General features: G+C 40.3%; 1 protein-coding gene across 14 annotated transcripts in view; it reads left to right on the top strand.

The window, feature by feature from the left end:
• ATP10B (ATPase phospholipid transporting 10B (putative)) overlaps positions 1–21,231 on the top strand; it is a 218,894-nt gene that overhangs the window by 28,214 nt on the left and 169,449 nt on the right. For 11 of the 14 annotated variants that reach the window (XM_051794024.1, XM_051794021.1, XM_051794010.1 and 8 more), the window contains 5 exons: positions 1,060–1,190; positions 7,100–7,188; positions 7,711–7,833; positions 8,533–8,597; positions 13,133–13,263. The gene's annotated coding sequence lies outside the window, so the exon portion shown is untranslated. The remainder of the gene's footprint in view (positions 1–1,059; positions 1,191–7,099; positions 7,189–7,710; positions 7,834–8,532; positions 8,598–13,132; positions 13,264–21,231) is intronic. The other 3 variants (XM_051794017.1, XM_051794018.1, XM_051794023.1) reach the window with 3 other exon arrangements.

The raw sequence follows: 21,231 nt of genomic DNA, 5'->3' as shown, positions 1-21,231 counted from the left end.
AGAACTGCAACCTCTACCTTTTCTCTTTTTTTCCTCCCTAATTTCTCATAGTGTCTTTATTAAAGAAAATAAATGTAAATGAGGTGCCTCTAGCAGTATAATTAAAACTTTCTGGCTTGATTAAAGTATGCAGACTGTCAACTGCTACACCCTAAGAGATTCTGCCACTGACATTTTAGAATATTCAATGCATTCAGGGGAAAATATCCCACAGGGGGGTTATTTTCTTCTAAGTAAGCATAATTCATGGCAGAATTTAAAGAAGAAAACCATGAAGTGGACTAAAGTAAACAAGACACTTCCAAGTATGAGTGAATCTTACTAATGTTCTGCTGAAAATTGATGCTGTATTCCCAAGCCAAGGCATTATCCATTTATATATAAATAACGAGCTGTTACATAAAAATGTCTGTGCTACAGACAGCACTGATATCTGGGCATCTGCCTGGCTTACTAATGAGGCCAAGACATGGGAGTGAGTCATGTTGCCAAGGAATGTTCTTGCACACATTGGTGAGAGAGGTTTCAGGATCTGGGTGTTCCAGAGAGGGCAGTGGAGAGGGACACTGGGAGCAGGTGTGTGAAACCTCAACTAAGAGCTGGGGAGGCCTTGGTCTTGCACAAAATGGTTGTAGGTTTTAATACAAATTATCCTTTCAACAGAGAGTGAAATGAATTCCCTAAACAGGTCAAGGGAGAGTAAAAATTGTTCATTTATAAAAGCTTGCAGAGGCTGAAAATTGTTCACATAGAATGGCAAGAGAACATGATCCTGTTTCTCAGTTCTCTGGAACAGTCCTCCTCTCTTTTTCTTCTTTCTTAATTTTCTTCTTTTTTTTTTTTCTTCCTTTTTTTCTTTCTCTTCTTTTCTGTTTTCACTTTTTGTAAGTGACCCTGGCATGGGTCCGATTTTCTCTGGAAAGAAAATACACTTCGATTTATTTTAGTTAGTTGTTTCCACTGTACACACATTGAAGCTTGAAATGTGCCCTTGGGGATTTCATAAGAAACAAAGTGTTACTCTATAACGTTTTGCTTTTCTTGCATTTATTTATTCAGCTCAGGTCTGCAGCTTGTTAGGACTAAGATCCATAGAGCATGAGACTGACTCTAACTCAGGTGAAGGTGTGACCCTGCCCTAAGGGAGTAAATTCTGGATCATGCTTCCTCTTCCCTCTGGAACTCTCCAGGTAGGTGTGTCTGCTCCGTGTAAGCCACTCCAGCATTTCTGTACAAGTGCTTTGGGATGTTCTACCCAGGACTGAGCTGATACACCAAGATAAGATGGGTTTTAAATCTTCTAACTCCTCGATCAACAATTCCATTCCTGCTGTCAGCCAATTCCTTTGTTATAGTTTTGCAGAGCCCATTCTGCAGCTGGATCTCCTGGATGCTGATTTAGCATTTTTCTCTGTTAGGCAACGCTTGCCCCTGGATGTCTGAGTAAAGGAGGCTTTAAAGGCTTGTCAGGCAAATCTAAAAGAAAAAATTGTTTGCACTGAGCCACTCTGCAATTACAGGAAAAATCCTTCCTGCTGATGGAGCCTTTCAGTGCAATGGGTGTGTTGTGGCTGTGCCATGCAGTGGGCACAGAGTCACCTTTCCCTTTTTGGGTGGGACAATCAGAGCAGTTCCCAGGTGCCCCAAGCCCTTCCTTCAGCAGGTGGTGCCTGTTCAGCTGCCTTTGGGCCTCATTTCATCTCCAAATGGCTCGTTTTCCAGCGTGAATCATACCAAGCAGAAATAGCCCTTTGCAGTGCTTAATCTTTCTCTCACTAGTTTTATTTAAAGATATCTCTGGTGATTCAAATTTAACTGTGGTTCAACTCAAATTTTCTCCATGTGGGTTTCCCTGAGTTATGTAATTTCTCACAGGCCAAAGAACCTCAGTTATTAACATCTTTTGCTTGAAGTAAGTTTTTTAATTAAGTGGGAAAGATAAAAAAACTGGAGGAGATTTAGTGCTGTTTATTTTATATTCTTTGAGAGCCACAGGATTATGTACTGGCTTGTAAATGGGCTGTGAGTTTATTTTCCCCCAAGAAGAAAAATGTCCCTGGAATACTGCAAGGAAAATGAGTCTCAAGACTCAGTTCTAGATTTAGAATTTTCATTAATTGTTGGCTTCTGTGAGAATCAGTGTTTTTTAATCATTGCTCATCATGAATTCTCTCTAACTTATGTTTCTGCTTTGAAGACGTGACTCTTTTGAGCTTTTGGAGACAAAATGATCTTGGGAAAACTGAACTGTTATCTTTGCCCTGTTCTAGGATGAGGATGATATTAAAAACTGCTGCTAATACCATCTGTAACTAAACAAAACGCTCTAACAAATGAAAGAAGGAACAAGTAAGCTTCAGATTTTAATAGACATCAGAAATATGTTCAGGCTTAAAACACCTTTGTGTAGTCTGTGGAGTTTGTTATGGATGGAACTCTAAATGTAAACTACCCCTCTGTAGAGGAAGGATAAAAGAAAGTTGACAGTATTTGAACTTGAAAGCATTTAGCAGATAGTATCTGTTACACATTTCAGGTTATCCATTCCAGTTTGTTATTTCATTCATTACAATCTTACAAGAGAAAAAAGTATTGAAAGTGCAAGATGTAGATCAAAAGATGCAAATATTCACCAAAAATAGCAAATTTTATAGAGAAAAACTGAAACCATTTTTTCTTTCTCAGTCACAGAAGTGATCAAATTAACAAAAAAAGTCAACTCCTTTAAAATAGTTTTGTGACTGAATATATAAACACTTTCTGTATTTGGTAAGTTGTTCAGTAGCAGAATTGATACGTTTGAATTAATAGAAGACAATGCCTGAAGAATTCCCTGAGTTGTCCAGAAGGGATTGTCAGGTGGTTGTAAACTGCTGCACACCCCTTTCTGAAGAATAAAGTGAAGCATAAGTTTGTTACCTTCAGTTCATGGTTTTTACAAAATTTTGTGAAGGAGCTCAGTTAGGAAATTTTTTTTTTTGCCACCTTTATCTCCCTCCTTGGTTGCTTTTTTCCTGAGGTGAAATGTCTGGTTACTCTGCTGTTCTGCAGACATTTAAAGGCAGCATTGTCCCTGAGAGGTGGGATCCCAGGATCCTCCCATTCATTTAATCCCTGTTCCCTGTGCCTTCTCACTTGTTTTGGACGAGGGCTGGTATGACCATATGGTGCATCTGATGGTGGAACTGAGTCAATTTATTACCATTGTTTTTATCCAGATTCTTTCCCAAGCACAGGAGTTTCCAACTCCTTTACTGTTCAGCTGTGTGGTCTCTTGTACAGCTCCTTGTCAGCTTGGTCTTTGCACTTTTATTTGTCTACATAACTTTGTAGTTTGGGTGACTGGAAGTTATAAACATTCATTCTGTTTAGCCTCAGTTTTTGTATTTATTTCTCAAAAATTCAAAGTTTTCTTTGCCTGAACAGTTACTGGACCCCATTCCATGAAAGATTGCCTGAGGAACATTCCACTTTCACATCCAGTGGGTCCAGCAAGGTGCTGAACATGTTCTGTGGGAATGGGATTAACAGCAGCTTTCCCAGCCTCCCTATGGAAGTGCACACACCATTGATGTAGTAAGACCTGTAAAACAAATTGGAAGTAACTCTTATTTTGTACCCATTGGTAAATTACATGACATTTCTACCAAAAAAGCCTCCCAAGCTGCCATACCAGCTGGAAATGCTTCAGTTTAGTATAACAAGTACAACCGTGAAGAGCTTTTATAGATATGACTAATTCAGTGTAGCTTCATTCTAAATTAATGCATTGGGACAGCCAATAGTAAAGCTATTAAAAGAATGAAATGATGGTGGAATTGTCAAAATTTCTCCCTTGGCTTGCATTTAGGAAGCCACTTTTAGCTACATGGGTCTCAAGTCAGCAGCAGAGACGGTCACACACTACATTCAGTGTTGCAGGAGGTTTTTGGGGCAGGGACTTGAGGAAAACTGTTACCCACTGAACAGCACTGTGTGCCTGCACATGGAACTTCCTTTAGTTAACTTTCCTGCAGTTAAATCAACTTTAGTTAATTTTCCCTTAGTTAAGACAAAAGGGATAACACTGAAATTAGACAAAAAGGCCCCCTGGCAGGCAAAGCCTGTCCAAACAGATGGGCTTCCAACACACTTGAAGGTCACCAGATTCAGAATGTGCTAGGGGTGTCAGTAATCATGAGTTTGGGATCTGTCTCTGCTGCAGCTACAGGATCTAACCCAGACATGTCTCAGCAGTTCAAAGATAAGGCCCTTAAAGCAGCTGTCCTAGCAAAGTGAAAAAGCAACTAGATCCTCTTAATAAAAGAGAAAAGAAATCTTGCTGGCCCTAATTGGAAGGAAGTTGTAAACATTCCAGTATAAAGGATGCAATGCAGGGTGCAGAAAAATAGTATAGTGAGAGCCAAAGATTAATAAAGTGAACTGTGAGACTGCACAGAAATTATTATTTCTGTTTGAGGTATATCCTTCCAAATAATAAATGACAAAATACACCTGCACAACTAATCCAGGTGAGCACAGATCTCCCCAGTGAACACTGAAATTAAGGAATATGGTGTCCTGGCAAGTCAGAAGTGACAGAATGCAGGTCCTGCTGTTGTGCTGCCTTGGTTACTCAGGGTTAGTGATGACTACATTACACCCCATATGACTTCCCCAAAAATAGACTGAATTAGTACAAGGAATAATTTAATTCCTTGACTTGTTTCTGAAGAGTTTTCTTCTCCCTCGAGTGCAGGGAGAAGGGATCCTGGACACTCAGGTGCTGAGTAGCAGCTGAAGTGCTGGCACCTGAAAATGCATCCAAGGCTGTGTGTTTGAAGTTTTTTCACTCTGCTGTCCTCCCAATTTATGTGCACATAACTTGGACCTGAGGCTAAATCTGCTACTGCTCACAAAGCCATGTGTTATAACCTAATTTCTTAGAGCTCTCAAATATTGAGTAGAAGACTGTACTGGTGGTGCTTATGGTGTTTTACAAGTTAGGAAAAGTAAGGTATAAGCAAAAGTTCATTATAAGGTGTTGCCATTGACTTCCTATCAGTGCTTTCCACTGTCTGGAGGTAGTTTCTGTAGAGCACAAACGTGGTGAGCTGGGACAGAGCCTTGGAGAGCTGTGGTGTGACAGTGAAAAGGGAATTTACTGCCAGCAAATGCCAACCATGACCTGACCTCAGGCTAGTTCAGTGACCACGGCAAAAGAAAGGATCCACTTGGGCAGAGGGAATATTTCTGCAGCTGTGAGATAGAGCTCTTCTCATGGAGAAGTGTGTTATTGCATCCAGTGAAAATACTGAAGATGGTACTGAACAAAAAGTGAGATTGTTAATCTTCTTTTTCATCCTCCCTAATGGCTTGAAAATCTTTCAAATATTCCCAACATTCAGTGAAAGATAAGAACACGTGGTGCTACCTGCATTCCTGGTTAACATGAAATGAAAATTACACTTGAAGTGCAGCTCATAAGCAAGACCTACCAGGATTATTCCTATTCTTCCTTAGGAGCTGATAAAATTGTCCTTTTTAGATTTTTTTTCACTGCACTCTTGTCTCTTTTACTTTCATAAGTTTTATTATCTTGCTGTATGTTGTTAAATCTAAGTAGGAATATTAAGTACAGAACTTTTCCCATCAGTAAATGGTTTCTTTCCTATAAAATGTGTTCACAGCCTGAATTTAACATAGCTGCATCTTTCCAAGGTATTCAGGAAGCTTTTATGTCCTTATAACTGATCCAACATTCCATCAGGACTAAATATTTTAAATATTTTTAGGAGTTTGATTTTGAAAGTGTAAGAACAGAGATGAAATCCTCACCTCATTAAATTCCGTGGAAGCAGGATTTAATTCTGCTGTTTCAACCCTATTGAACCCTATTTCTTTCCCATTCATATATTAATCAAGTTACTATCATGAAATCAGACCTACATAAAGAAAGGGCCTTATGATCAGCCAATATTATAACATAATATTGAATTCCTACTCTTTAGTTTAACCAAAACCTCATTTTCCATCAGATGATCTGGAGTGAAAATGGGTCAGTTGGCATAATAAAGATATAATAAGGCACTGTTAAAGGTGCCTGAAAATTTCAGTTCTGAACAGAGCTGTAGGTTTCTTCTTCCACTTTCATAACATAAATCATTTATGTTATCCAGGTGTGATGAATACTAAATGATCTATGGAGGAAATCATATTAACAGACTTCTTTTATTATTAGAATGACTGCAGGGAATTAGGGTCAGTCACCTGAGTGAAAGATATGTAAGGCCAAATAATAAAATATGGGGATTGGATAGCACATCATTTCAATCAGGTTTGAAAGTAATAAACATACAGAAGCTAAAAAGGGAGCACTTGGACTAATGGAGCCTTGAATTTCCTGCTCCTTGAGGGCTCATTTCTTCCTTCTGCTGGACACACAAAGCTGCAAACATCGTGTCTCCCTGTGAAAATCCATCTGTACATTGAGGGATGTGCCTGCCTGCCTTTGGACCTTCAGCATTCACCTGGAATTGTGGAAGGATGTCAGAGCAGAGTGGCCTCAAATCTAGTGACAAAAATCCTTTTGTCCCCAGTGATTTCCTGAGCCAGAACCCAGCCAGTGTGTGTGACTGGATGGCTCCAGAGCAGGTGCCTGTCCAAGGAAAGGTGGTGGCCCTGTCTGAGCTGTGCTACAGAAAGGGAACATTCAAATTCCTAGAGAAGGATGAAACACAGTTTTCAGAACATGTTTAATCCTCTGACTCTATTCTGATGTGCATTATATAAATATTGGATAATATATCATTGAAATAAAAGGGTTATTTGGTACTGTAAGGGCAAACTTTAAAATCTGCTCTGATCCTTGTCTCTGAAAATGCTGGTCTTATAAAAAGTTAACAACTATAACCTGCTTTGTAACTGCTTAAAAACATATGTTACGAAAAGTTTACCAGGTTTAATTACTGTTATTCAATAGTAAATATACCTACAGTATACTTAGTTTCATATTTTTGTTTGATTTCAGTCTCTGGTTTGTGCCCTTTTTTTTAACAGTTTCTCTATCTTATCTCTGCCTAAATAATTTTATTTTGTTTTTTAATTTGTTTTCCCACAGCCTGAAGAAAACTCCAAATAAAATAGGAAAATATTATTAGAATTGTCACATCGAATCAAAGTTTCCATTCCCCAAAAGCATTTTTTAAGGTGAACTTAATTTTTGTTTCTCTTACTGGGCTCATTTTATCCAGATAACAGAGGAGAAAAGGTTGTTGTCTCCTTTTCCAGTTCAAAGTAATAATGGCTCACAAGAAGCCCAAAGCAAAGTGCCAGAGTATTCTCCACTGGCTTGACCTATTCTGGGGGGAGATCAGGAGTGGCAAATCCCACCCCAGCAGTGACACTGAACAAACAAGGCTTTGCCCAACTCCCTGGGTACCAGGTCAGAACAAGGTGTTTATTGCTGAGAATTAGAGAGAAGCTGGAAAACATTTGGGGTTTTTTTGCAGGAATAACAGTTCCTACCAAATCAAGTTCTTAATGTGTTTTCTTAAAAGGCTTGACTTGTCTTCTGGCTGGGGAGGGCTGAGGGACTGAGCTGAGCAGGGCTGAGGGGCCTGGAGGACACAGCAAAGCAGTCACTGTTCATATTTATCCATTCCCAATGAACACCAACATCAAAACAGCTGGACTTTGCTTTCTGCTCCCAAATGTTCCTGATCTTTTCAGAACGACTGGGTGGAGACTGCAAAGCTCTGGAGTCCCAGTGGGCACCTGGGGAAGCTGCTGCCCCACATTCCCAGCACCCCACACCCCTGGCATCGTGTTCTCCTGCCAGAACACACCACCCAGGTCAGTCAGAGGGTTAGTTCTGCTTTGTTTGACATGAGGCAGAGCTGTCCTTTAGTTCAGGAGTTCTCCTTTAAAACCCAAGCAGGTTATTTGGGGGTGATTTCCTGGCCTGTGTGGGCCATCTGTCTCAGTACTTCCGAGGCCTGCTCTGTGCCCTGTCCAGCCAGAGGCCTTTTGGGTTTTTTAATCTTATCCCATGTTGACAGGAAGAACAGCTTATTTTCTTCTTTTCAGGCACTGTACACGTGCTGTGTACATGAAGTTTTATGCTGCACTTCTTCTCCCTAAAATAAACAAATTCAGTTCCTTCAAACCAGACTTATATCTTATGTTTGCAGGTTGTTTATTGTTCTTGTGTTCCTTGGATTTTTCTCCAGTCATTCCCCCTATTGCTTAAGTTAGACCCAGTCTGCAGCTGAGATCTTACAAGCACCACATGCAGGGAATTGATTACTCTGGTTTTCCTACATCCCACAACATTTGCTTTTCTGTCAGAAGTACAATATTCCTGACTTTCCTTTAGTTGTGATCAAACACCTGTTTTGAAGAAGTTGCCTATTGACAGAGAACTTGCATTTACTGAACTGCTCCCAATAATCTTATAATAACTTCTTGTAATCTTGCCTTCTGATATGTTTTTCAGACTTTAAAGAGTGGTGTTGTTTGGAAACTTTATAAATATATGCATTCATCCCTCAGGTTCTCATCACACCTTCATGGGCTGAGGAAACCAGCTCTGGCTCGAAGTCACCCCATCTTTGCAAGTAAGTCCAATTTTGCAAATGCTTCAGTGCAACAGAAATTAAAATCATTAATGGAATTTAATAACAATCCTTGGATGATTAGGTATCTGTAGGAGAAGATTCATAAGGGCTGATGATAGAATGACAATAACAGCTTTTTGATGAATGATACATTCCTTTACATGCTTGGTGAGTTCACCACTGACATGTGTTTGTAAGAGTCAGAGCAGACAGAGCCAAAGCAGCAGAGCATTAGTGGTACTGCAGCAATAACAAGATTGACTGAACAGGTTTGTGCATCATCCCAGGCACTATTCAAGTCCTGCTCCCAGAGGGAGAGCACCCAGGGCTGCAGCAGCTCAGTCAGGGCCTGATCATCTCCAGCACCTTTATCCTGAGGAGCAAACCCTGGGACAGTGACAGTTTTCCTGCCACATGTTAAGTTTACAGGAGCTCTTTCATCAGTGAACCATAATATCAGTATGTTAATCTATTATTAACATGGAATCTGCTTGCTAACAAAAATGTTTAACTTTCTCTTATTTTTCAAATTAATTAAAAATATTCTAAAAACCCTTCTTAATTGATTGTGAATGAACTAATCCTTGCTTTTGTTTATTTAATGGGTGACATAAAAAGAAAATCTTATTAACACATTCATCTTTGTAATACAATTTCTGTAATTTTCCATGGAAAAATTGGCAAATGCCAAAGACTTCAGAAGTTTTATTTGATGTAAAGGCATCAGTCACAAGGCCTGAAAAAGAGTTATGGCTACCAGTGCCATAAATCAATACAGAATGGAGAGATGATAAATGGCTTCCTGGCTTGACTGAAGTACAAGTAAAATCAGATGGACAATGTGTCACCTAATGTCTGATCTCCCCAGACCGAAACTCTTCTTGTTCTGGGTAACCCAGAATAGACTTTTAATTCAAATGGTGCTGCTCACAGGCTGCAGGCAATCAAACACTGGAGCACAACTGCAGTGGGTACCTGCAGGTCACTGTGCAGGGCAGCTGGAAGGGAGCTGAAGGCAGCAAAATGAAAATATTAGAGTGGAGGAAACAGCAAACACAGAATATGATGAATTGTACGAGTCAGCTGCAGCAATAAAGCAAGGGAGGTCATAGTGAAAACTAAGATTACAGCTACCAGCACTGAATAATGCAGCACTAAAGAGATGAAACTTCTCAGCTCCAGAATGCAGGAGGTGGGATTCAGGGGGAAAAAAAGTAAGAGAAAACCTTGATAGCTCAGCTCAATCAACTTAACAATAATGGCAAAAATCTCTCAAAGGAAAAGCTGATCCACTGGGACAGGCATGGTCTTCATATTCTTTAATTAGCATTTAATTACATACCCAGAAGCATTTCTAGAGTATCAGAAAAGTGAAAGAAAAAGTCTGCTTTAAAGTAAATGTGTGATTGTCACCAGCAGAGATTGCTGTTTCATGAACTGTTAATCTCAGTTCAACATTGAGGCTAATTTGGGGAGCAGACTCGATTAGCTGACAGTTCACAACTGTAGCACTCACAGGGAAATCCTGAGATGCTTTTCTGAGCTCCCTGACTTTCTGCAGTGGGCTCAAGACAGGGTCTATCTCTGTCCATCTGTCTGTGTCTCTCCCCTTCCCTTCCTCCCTGTCACAAAAGCAGGCAGAGATTTTATTTGCAGGCCAAGTCCTTTACTTTAGTGAATGTGATTGATTATGATTCTGTGAATTCTGAGTTATGACTCATAACATGTCTTTTTTGCCTTAAAACTCAAGTATGGGTACTGTTAGCTGTTTAAAAATATCAGCTTTCCAAAAAATAAATACAAATGAAAAATAATTAAGGTTATAGACATCCCAGTTGCTAATGAACCTTAGAAAACATGACCCATAGGTCTGTGACTCAGGTTTAAAAGACAATTACAAACAAAGGAACTGTAGTCTTTAATAAACACTCAGAAATCCTTAGGGTATGACTCATGGTTATTCAGTGTGAACATTGGTGATACTGCTATGCCAAATCATTAGTATTTATTTTATTTTAGTTCCCAGAAGCTAATCATGGAGCAGGGCACCTCATACTGGGCACTCTCAAGCCCATGGCCAAGGAGATGAGGTCTAGTGAAGTCCCTGATGCTGTGGCCCAGCCTGGCAGTGTCCTCACCACCAGGAGCCATGAAATTCTGTTCTCTCTTCATTACATTGTCACTCTGAAATGCTCAGACCGTGGGTCACATTTTCCTCTCTGATACTGAAAAGTAGAATACATCCCTTTGAACCATTCCAAGCAAAGACAGTGCAAAAATAAATCTGAAAGCCTTTTGTTCCTGCCCTGAATTTGTTTGTAGTCACAGATGGCCAAACCTGCCCATCAGCAAGACAGGACAATGTGCCTAGGGCTGGCAGAGTGTGTTCTGTGTGTTCCTGGAGTGTGGGCACACTGGGCATGGATGGGGCAGGCTGAGGAGGATCCCCAGCACGGAGCAGACTGTGCTGAGCTGTGAGTCAGGGAAGGATGAGCTCAAGGTCAGCTCTCATTAGGAATGTTGGCAATGGAACTGCTGGTTCTTTCTGCTGCTTCCTGACAGGCAGTTTTTTCCCTGGGGAAGAGAACATGGAACTGCATAAAGCATTTACTCTGACATAATTTGTTAACATATTCTTGTCTCTTTAACAAACAAACTGTCCTGATAGTTTTGTAAATATTACATTGCAGGCACAAAACCAGATTTTCAGGGTTGGCTATGTATCTCTAATCTCTGTCCCTGCAGGGCATCGTGCTAATGATGATTTGTTGTTTGGAGTTTAATTAAGAAAAAAGTTAAGCTTTACTTACTTGTGTTCTTACAATTAAATGCAAATAGGTTTAAAAGAACCTGCTTAGGTATGCAAAGCTGAATAATACTGACAGTCCAATAAAAACAATATGTATAAAAAGGCAGCTTAACTCCAAAGCAAGGCAGAGGCAACAAGCTACACAACAGGCTGGATTGTGTTGATTTGCAGGGAGTGAAGTGGTGGTTAATAAGTAACTTTAAATCTCATTCAAAATAATAGATGCTAAATAGTTTTCTGTCTTAATCAACTCTCCTCCTGGCCATATGAACAGATAACTGTTCCTGTAGCCACAGGTCTTTTTTTTTTTTGACGTTTTCACCGATTCTGGTGGGTTTGAACATTTCTTTTAGTTCATTTTTTCTTAAGCAATTCTGGGGTTGTTTTTCACTGCATGTTGGACCTGCTTATACATCCAGACCATCATATTTGACCTGATCCTGGGCAAATGCAGTCTGAATACACATTCTGCCTTTGTATCTGTCCTGAGTCACGATACCAGCATATTATCCTACACACAAATGCATATACATGCAAATTTCTCATTATGAAAGTAATGAGAACTAGATGAAAATAAAGCACAGTTTTAATATTCATTAAATTAATCATATGAAAGCCTTGCATTAGCAATTCAATCACATGGAGGAGTGTTATCTTAAGAAGTTCTTTAGGGACACATCAGGGTTTCCAGCCCAGTTTTGTGTCCGTTCTCAGCAGTGCTGGGATTGGCTGTCAGTGATGGCACTTCACTGCTACCAAAGCTTTGGAAGATTTTCTAAGTATCAAGAGACCATTTCGGTGCAGAGGAATCAAATACAATTTGCTATTGTGTGTGAGTCTGTCTGAATGTTTTCTCTGAATGTGAAAGGGAAATGTGTCTGATCCACCAGGAGAGTAATTTTGTTCATTTCCTGTCTGAAATAGAGTGAAATTAGTTCTGAGACGTAGTTTTCTCAATGATTTTCCTGCTCTGTGCTCACAAATTTTGTGATAAGGTTAAGGGGCCTGTGAGAGTGAAAAGATATTGATGTGAATGGGAGATTCCATGTTTTTGCTCTGGTGAGAGTCTATTTCTAATTATTGCTGAAGATTTTGCCTCCAGTTTATGACTCAGGAGTCACAACTGGTACACACCAGACCACAACATCAGAGTGTTTTCTCTATTTAACTATAAATGAACCAGAGCATCAATAAGAATAAAAGAAATGCTGCAGGTACATTTTGCTTGGTGTGATTTGTGATGAGGAATAATTATGACCATTTCACTCGTGCAGCTGTTTCACTAAGAAAAACTCCATTTGCCTCCCTACAGCTTGGAGACAGGATGCTGCCAGCCTGGGGTAGGCCCAGGGATTTCTGACAGGTGACAAACTTGTCACTGACCACTGAACCAAGAGCAGGCTGGAGAATGTGCAGCCTGGATGGCAGGAGATGACTTACTGAGGAGAGCTGAGCCTGGGAAATAACTCTGGATTGAGTCACCCTGATTTAATTCAGTTTAAAATTAATAGAAAAAGAAACCAAATGGGTTACTAATTACCTTTTTTTAATTATTTCAAAAGGGCAAGCTTTGAGAAATTAAGGGAGCTTGTCAGAGAATTCAGCTGTGCTGAAGAGCTCCAACCCTTGGGTGTCAACGAGGCTTGATGGTTTTGGGGTTGTTGTGGTTAATCAAAAATGCAGACCTTCCCAGAGTTGTCTTTACAAACTTTTGAATTCCTTGCAGGAAATGCTTTTAAACCTACTGGGTGAATGACTGCTCAAGCCAAGAATGTTACAGAGAGCCTGTAGGGAGTGGAGAGATGGATTGATCAGCAAACAAATCTGAATCAGGAGTCAGAAAGCTTATGGAAAAAGGTAAGAACTGGTCAAAAAAAAGTACCCTGGCAAAATTAAAACAATTAAATCTGGTAAAATAAAAGCAAATAATGAAAGATTCATGCAGTAAAATTAAAGATAATCCCTAGCTCCAATGGAAAATACGTTGCTTGTTTTTTCAATGCAGTGTTGAACTGGAAGAGGAGACAGGTCATGTCATGATACAAATAGTCAGAAAAGCCCTGAAAATTTGCTACACTGGGGCAAAAATTAAGGTTAATTTTTAAAGACTAAAAGACTTAGTGCATGACATGGCCTGTGGTGGGAATTTCTAATAGATGTGCTGCTTTAGAGATTGATTTCTAGTTTCCTTTAATGTTGTGATCTGTGGCACAGATCTGTGCAGTGGCCATCTAAACATTCCAACAGGGATTTATTCCTCATCCTATCTTGAACTGTTTAATTCCCCTCTAATCTAGTGATCACAGGTTTTCAGTGTGATATTCCTCAGGGTTCTTGCAGCTTGTCCTCTCATTTCTGGGGACCTTTTTCAAGGGCATTACAGCTACTTCAGGCAGGGAAAGACCAGACTCCAAGGTGTTCTTGTTTGTGTGCTCCACTCAAGAGTTCCAACATCTACCTGTTTATTACTTTGATTCTTGGTACTCATGGATTACATTTAACCTTCTCTCATAACTCTCTGTGTGGATGGCACAGAATGTTCTAAATTTAGTATCATTTTACAATGTTCTTAAACATTTAGGTTTTTATATGCTGTGTATAGAAAACCTCCCCTTCTTTTCTTCTGCCATGAAGATGGAGTAGGAATTGGTCTGTGAAATGTACTGGTTGCAGTACTGTGGTAACTTCTGGAAATGTTTCCTGACCAGGGGCAGGTCAGGGTGAAAATGCTGCTCCTGGCTGGGCACACTTGGCTGCTCTTGGCTTTGTGCACTTCCACTGAGAGCTCCTTTCCTCCCTGTTCCCATTTGGAGCCACAGAAAAGATACCTGCTCTGACATATTAGAAAAGAGAATGCTCTAGACATGGGGTTATGGTTAACGAGATAAACTGTTGTTAAATGAAGGCAGAATTGAAATCTTTGTAATAATTCCAAGCCTATGTTATGTAGGAAGTGTTCTGGATTTGTTGGTGCTTTTCCTAGCTGCAGGAGAGATTTGTGTAGGCATCTGGGGATTTGTTTGCTCCTGTAGTAGAGCTGGTGAATGGAGCATTCCTGTCCATTTCTTCAGGATAATCCTGAAGGGCTCCTAAAATGGGAATTCCAGTTAATCAGGTTGGGTTTGGGACACAGAAGGCCAGAAAGAGTGTTTTTGTGTCTTGTGTGTCAGGAAAGGTGGGAACAGGAAATGCAGCAGTATGGATGTATCTCTGCTCTGAAGTCAGTAAAGGAAATATGTTAAATAATATAATGCCCTCCAAAAGCACAAAAGCAGTAGGCAGATCTTCAAGGAGCTTCTTGCTTCCTCTGAGTGATCCTGAAAGCTTCCGGAAGCTCAGTGGGATTCATCACATCCTTCTCCTGCCAAAGCAAAAGATTCACGTCAGTTTATGTAATAATATGATAATATTGTGCCCATTAAAAATAGATTGTTACCAAAAACATCTCTTAGAAAACAGTCTGTACAGCCTGAGTTCTTTTCATGACATTATTGAAGAATTTTTGCAAACTCGGATTTTATTTTTAAAGCAGTTGGGATTGTTCCACAGCACAAGTGAACTAACCTTATAAGTCAAAATAAAAAGTCATCCTGGAATTAGTATTTTATAATTGAAAACTTTTCCAGAAAAAATATTTTTAATTTGAGCTTTTTTGATATAGAGATGAAATTTCTTGGTCAATTAACCATCACTGATGAACAGACAAGGAATTCCTTGAGCAAATTCATGCATAACATGTTGGTGTTTAATTCATTGCAGCCCCAAGGCACATCAGAGAGGGGATGGAGCCATCTGGAAAAGGGGTGAGGGGGGAGTTATCTCCTGAGGGAATTCCATCCTGCCCAGGATAAGTGGCTGGTGGATAAGAGGCTTGTCAGCCCCGTGTAATCCCACCATTCAGCACCTTTGGGCACTGCTGATTTCTGAGGGACTGAGCACTGAAAGGGAACTCAGCTCCACCTCCTGCCCTGTCAGCAGTGCAGGAGCAGGACCAGCTTCTGTCCCTTTGTCCCTGGGGGCAGAACTGAAGGTCTGGGAGGCCAAACAACATCAGTCCTGTTCCTTTCCTTCCCCTCTTTAACCACCACTCCTCTCACAGGCAAATGGGACATGAAGTCCAGGGCAGTGGAAGGTCCTCCCTCCCTGCCTGGACTGACTTCACCTTCTGACCCAACTCAAAGTTGTTTTACAACTGAAGTTGAGTGCCCAGACACAAAACTGAATTTAAGTGCCAAAACCACCTCAGAGTTCAGTGAGAATGGAAGGGCACAGTAGCTATGAAATAATTGGTCTGATCAGGCCAAGGTCAAAAGGTACATTTGGAAATAAACTGCCTATTTTTTGTATTTCAAATTAAAATAAAATGATGGATTAGAGAAATTGAAACTCAGTAGTACTTTTGGTACCTCTTGCACAAACTGGCTAACTGGAATTCAGTTCTTAAATCCAAAATCAAGCAGCCAGAACCTCAGAAGACAGTGATTAAGACATTAAAAGGAAATGTTCCACCATTAATATTCTGAAGTGTGCTCAATCTCACGTCTTACTGCAGCATCTGCTTCCAAAATGAGTAATGATGCAAAAGAAAGGGGAAGAAGAAGAAAAAAAAGCTAAAGCAATTTTTTTATAAATACTGAAGCTTAAAGAAAGAGTCATCTTGAGGAATTTGAGAGGTTAAATCAAATATTAATCCTTAAAAGCAAGCAAGACATCCTAAGATGGGCTGAGTGGTAAGAATAATGGTTATAACTCGGGGTGAAGGATGGGTGAAGACTTCTATGGTAAAGGTGATCAGAAGCCAGCAGCTATCCTGCTTTGCAAAGATGCTTTTCTTTGTTGACTTCAGCCAGTTATTGCTGGACTGGCGTCAGTGGTAATGCTGAGAACTCAAATCTCCATCTCTATTCAGTAGCAGAGCAATCTGCCCTTAGTGCTTTCACAGGCTCATTTTGTTGCATTTCAGAGCGTGTATGACATTACAGGGGTATGTTTTGCATTTAATGTATTTTAGATTGTGTTTTCACCTTTTTTACTTCTCTTAAAAACCGCCTCAACATCTTTTTAGTCAGATCTCTGTGACTTTTCTATCCCCTGCCTCTATCACATCAGGTTGCCATGGCAATGATATGAAAATGTTCAGAATCACAAGACATTCATGAATCATTCGAGCCAGGTTTCTGAAATTTAAGTTAAAAGAAGTAACTTAGAGGTGACCCTGGTGCCTGTATCTCACCTGAGCTCAGTTCCCAGGACTGAGGATGGTATCTGTGTACAGGAGTCTGCACACCCTGGTGTCTGTGTACAGGTGTGTGCACACTCTGGGTGTGTTGGGGCAGGAGAGGAGCTCAGGCACTAATTATTCCTCAGGGCTTTTCTTCCCTTCTCCCTCAGCAGCCCCACCATTAAAGAGCACGAGGTTTAATCCCACATGTCTTCAGTCAGAACTCGGTTTCTGTCCAGAGGCCAGCCCCAGAGGTGCCTGGTCTCCTGTGTTTCCCTGTCCCTGGGCAGTGCCAGCAGTGCTGGGTGAGCCCCTGCAGTCCCCAGGGGTGGAGGTTCAGCCATTCCCACAGACATTGTCCTGACTGCTGGGACTGGTTTTCCCAATGGCTTACCTGAGTCTGCCCGGAATTTATTGCAATTATTTCTTGTTCTGTTTCTTCCAAGATCTACCAGAGGTGCTCCTTAGCCCTCCCCAGCACTCTGTTATGAAGCCTCTCACAGTATTTTCCCAGTATCTGTTCAAGTCCCTGTGCAAGAAATTCAGCACATTTAGGACCCATTTCTAGATCTCGTATCATTCTCCCTCTTCTCTTCTGGGTGCTCCAGCTGACACTCAGTGCCTGCAGTCAGATCTAAAGCATCAGCTGGGGGGTTTTCAATACCAGTACAAGAGCAGAAAACCAACTTCATGCCTCTTACAGAACAGTTTCTATATCATAATACAGTGGCTGATTTTACTCATTATCATGACGTGCTCAACCAAGGCTCCATAATAGTCCTTAGAACACCTTTTGCTGAATTGTTGCCCACACTGGCTTTAGTGTACCTTAAAATTCTTCCTAGGTAGAGCAAATCTATCTTGTACTTTTGAATAGCATCTTTTTTTTTCAGACCAAATGTCCCATTTGTCAAGATCAGTATGAGTTCTGAGCACACCTTCCTAAATTCTCACAATCTCTACTAGTCTGCAAATTTAATAAACCTAATCTTTATTTTGTCTTCCAGGATAATATGAAATTATGGACTAAGACAATACACTTGTGTAAACTCATTCCCATGCTTCCTTCTGCTTTGATAATTCTTCTTATCTGTTCTTTTTTAAAATTAAATGGAGAAAACCTCAAAATTATGGAGAACTGCCTCCAGTGCCTATGAATCTTGTATCTCAGTATGTCTGCTTGCCTTAAGTTATACTGAAAATGGGATATAATATACCTGCATTGCTCTGAAATATCTAAAGTAACTGAGGCAAATATCAAGTACCAGAACTGCTTCAGGTGAGGTGGTGAGGAGCTCCAGGGGGGACAGTGTGGATAACCAGGCAGCTTTTCCTGGCACCTGCCCTCCCTGATGGGGCTGGTCTGAACTGGGCAGGGAAGTGCAGCTATTCAGGCTATTAAGAAAATAAGGAGCTTCTGAAAAATTTGCTTCATGACTGTAAGTCCTACAACGTCTGTAAAGTCAAATTCAATAAATTGCAACACAGACAAGTTGAGTCCAGGAAAAAATGTGACACTTTGGCCACATTCTCTGTCTCAGGTGTCCTGCTACAGCTGTTAACTGCTTTGGTGACCGAGTCGGCTTTTCCTTCCTCTTGCCCTGAGTTTATAAAAATCCTTTCCCCACACCCTGGAATGTGCATCCCCTTTCAGTGCAGGATCACATTGCAAAGTTAATTCTGTCTTAACAGAAGGGGAAATGTGAGTTATTGCCACTGAGATCAGGAGTCCCCAAAGTTCTGTGTATGGCAGTGGCACACACAGGAGCCAGCTCAGGTCTGCAGGTGCCTGCACAGCTCCATCAGAGGGTTCTGGAAACCAGCAGTGAGAACAAACACGACTGACTCATGAATTGCTGCATTTTTCCCAAGCCAAGGTCAAACCCAGCACTTTAAACACACACAGAACCTCAACTGAAGTATTTTGTCGGGGCAGGCCCAAGAAAAGAGGCAAAAGCACGAGATGTGGAGACTGTCCCTGGCAGCAGCTCCCAGGCTGGGCAGTGCCAGTTTTATCAGCTCCCAGGCTGGGCAGGGCCAGTTTTATCAGCTCCCAGGCTGGGCAGGGCCAGTCTCATCAGCTCTCCTGACAGTGGAGACAACAGCCACCACTGCCATAATATTACAGAACATTATCTCCTTGAAGGGATAGAAGCATAACCCTGATATATTTGGGCAAGTATTGAGCTAAAATTGTCCAGAGCAGCTGGAGATGCCTTCAATTCCAGTGATTGGGAGGCTGTAAATGCATTGCTATTTTGTCTCCTCAGTGCAAATGGGTTGCTTTTCAGTTCCCCAGAGCTGCTGGAGCTGATGTTTTTAAAATTAGAACAATTTTTTGTTATCATCTTTAAAAACAGGTTCAAGATCCCACCTGGATAAAAACTTAGGCTGGGGTCCCAAGTTCTGGGAATGCTGGAACCCAAGATGTTTAATGTTACTTTTCTTCCTTGGGCCATTTTGGTGGATAAAGAGATGTTGTGTTATACTTCAGTGTTCCTGCACATCACCTACAACTGACCTGGATTTGCAGGGGCTATTTGATTTATTTCTTGACTTAAAAATTACTCTTGATTCTGTAATCTCATATGTCCTTAGACCCCATCGAACACCTTTGTACATTCTGACACAGTGAGGGACAGACACAGTTACATCATTTCCCATTTTGCTTGTGCCACGTGGCTTCAATCATTTGTTCAGAGACCCCTGAATTCAGATAACATAGAACTGAGACTGGGCCACTAGGTGTTTTCCATAAAATTTGGATTTTGCTAATCTGCTCTATATGGAGACACTTCCATTGATTTTCATTATTTCTGCACAATATTGATAAGAGTAATTAACTGAAGAAGGTGCTGTCCCCAGTTCTGGCTCTCTCCTGTTTGAATGCAGAGATGTAACTAATAGAAGAAGCTTTTAAGTTTACTATCATTATATTACTAATAAACCAATTATTTACTAATAGACTCATTGATAAACATACCACTATTATTAACTTAGGTTCTATCGCTCTTCACACCATTATTAATCACAAAAAAAATGTTACAGAGTTACAGTTCTAATAGTATTACTTTATATAGATATGCTCTACTTTCTCTTTTTTTAATTTATATATATTAGATTTAAATCCACTTACATCCATGTTAGATTTGCATTCAGAAATAGCAGATACAGTCCACCTGTCCATGTCAGGTACACTCTGCAGGACACCATTCACCGGCTGTGTGCCCTCATGTCTGTGAGCATATGGGTAAAGAATTAAAAAAGGAGTATTTTTGACTCATAGAATAGAGGACTATATCTACTTATGTAATGAATATTTTTGTCAAAGCCTGTTGAAGTATTTTTCTGTCCTGCACCAATTTCTGTGATTTTCATTCTTCATCAAACTCTCCCAGTGTTTGTTTGCCTCTTTCCTTTGGCTGAAGCTCTGAACTTGTCTGTGGATCTTTCCCAGCTTCAGTATTCCCACAGTCATTTGGGATGTACTTCTTAGATTCTTCAGATGTTTTAGTAAATTTTTAATATTTCAACAGACTTTTAAAAATAATGAAAAATTTAGCTTTCAGAAATCTGTAACACTCACTACTCTTTCCCCGCATCTTCAGATTTCATTATTTTCCATATTCCAGTCCTCTCCTGGTTCAAAACAGATTCTTCCTTCTCATCAAATCTTTGAGGCTTTGGCAGAAGTTTGCAGAACTCTGCAAGAATCCTTTCCATATGTTTTGCCTTTTCCTTTTTCCCTCGTGGATGTTGTGTTCAGCTCTGAAGTGGTGCAGGATCCACCTCTGCAGCCAGGAAATGTGTCCTGGTATTAATGTACAGTAACATACAGGATGCTGCTGAAATTGGGCACAATGAATGAAGGCATAGGAAGTGTTAATTTTTAAAAAGTATTAAAATTTGACTCTTCTGATCATTCAGAAGAAAAGAGCCAAGGAACAGCATTGCAGTTTTATCTAGAGAGCTGTAACAAAGTTAGCTGAGCATGCAACAGTTAGAAATATAGAAACTGTGGGGAGTTGGAAGTGTACACTTTCCATTTCTTTTTATCATGATAAAACATAAATGTTTCAAATGAGCTGCTTAGTTTAAATTTTCACTAAAAGCCTATGGTAAGCCTCTTGCATCTTTACAATTAAGTTGCTTTTAGGAATGTACAATGGAGAAAACAGTTTTTCTAATTTGTAAGTACTTCTTCTTAATTATTTCCATGTTAAAGAGAAAATAGTTTTTTCAGCCTGAATTTCACCTAATTTTCAGAGACAAGTTACCCAGCAGACTGTGTGCATATTTCCAGTATTGAGAAGCAGGATGCTAAAAATGACAGGCAATCAATGTTGCCTGGAACCTTTTCACTGGGGGAGGATCTAACTTTGTGCAGAATGTGCTGAGTGCCAAGCCACAGAAATTTGGCTGGAGAACAAAGGTTGCTTTAAAAAGAAAGCCCTACCATAAATATATGTCTTTCTGTTTGTATTTGTAAGATTTAACAATATAGACAGTGATCTGCTTTTGTTTCAGCCAAGAAAGAGGAACAAAAGTCAGAGTAGTAATATTGCTCAAAAGTTTTGCTGGTTGCATTGTAAAGCATTAATTCC

The sequence above is a fragment of the Manacus candei genome, unplaced genomic scaffold (genome assembly GCF_025592945.1).
Source record: "Manacus candei isolate 608988 ecotype Guabito, Panama unplaced genomic scaffold, ASM2559294v1 h1tg000037l, whole genome shotgun sequence".
Classification (NCBI taxonomy): Eukaryota; Metazoa; Chordata; class Aves; order Passeriformes; family Pipridae; genus Manacus; species Manacus candei.
Note: the sequence above shows the minus strand (reverse complement) of the source record. Positions and strands in the feature narration are given on the sequence as shown.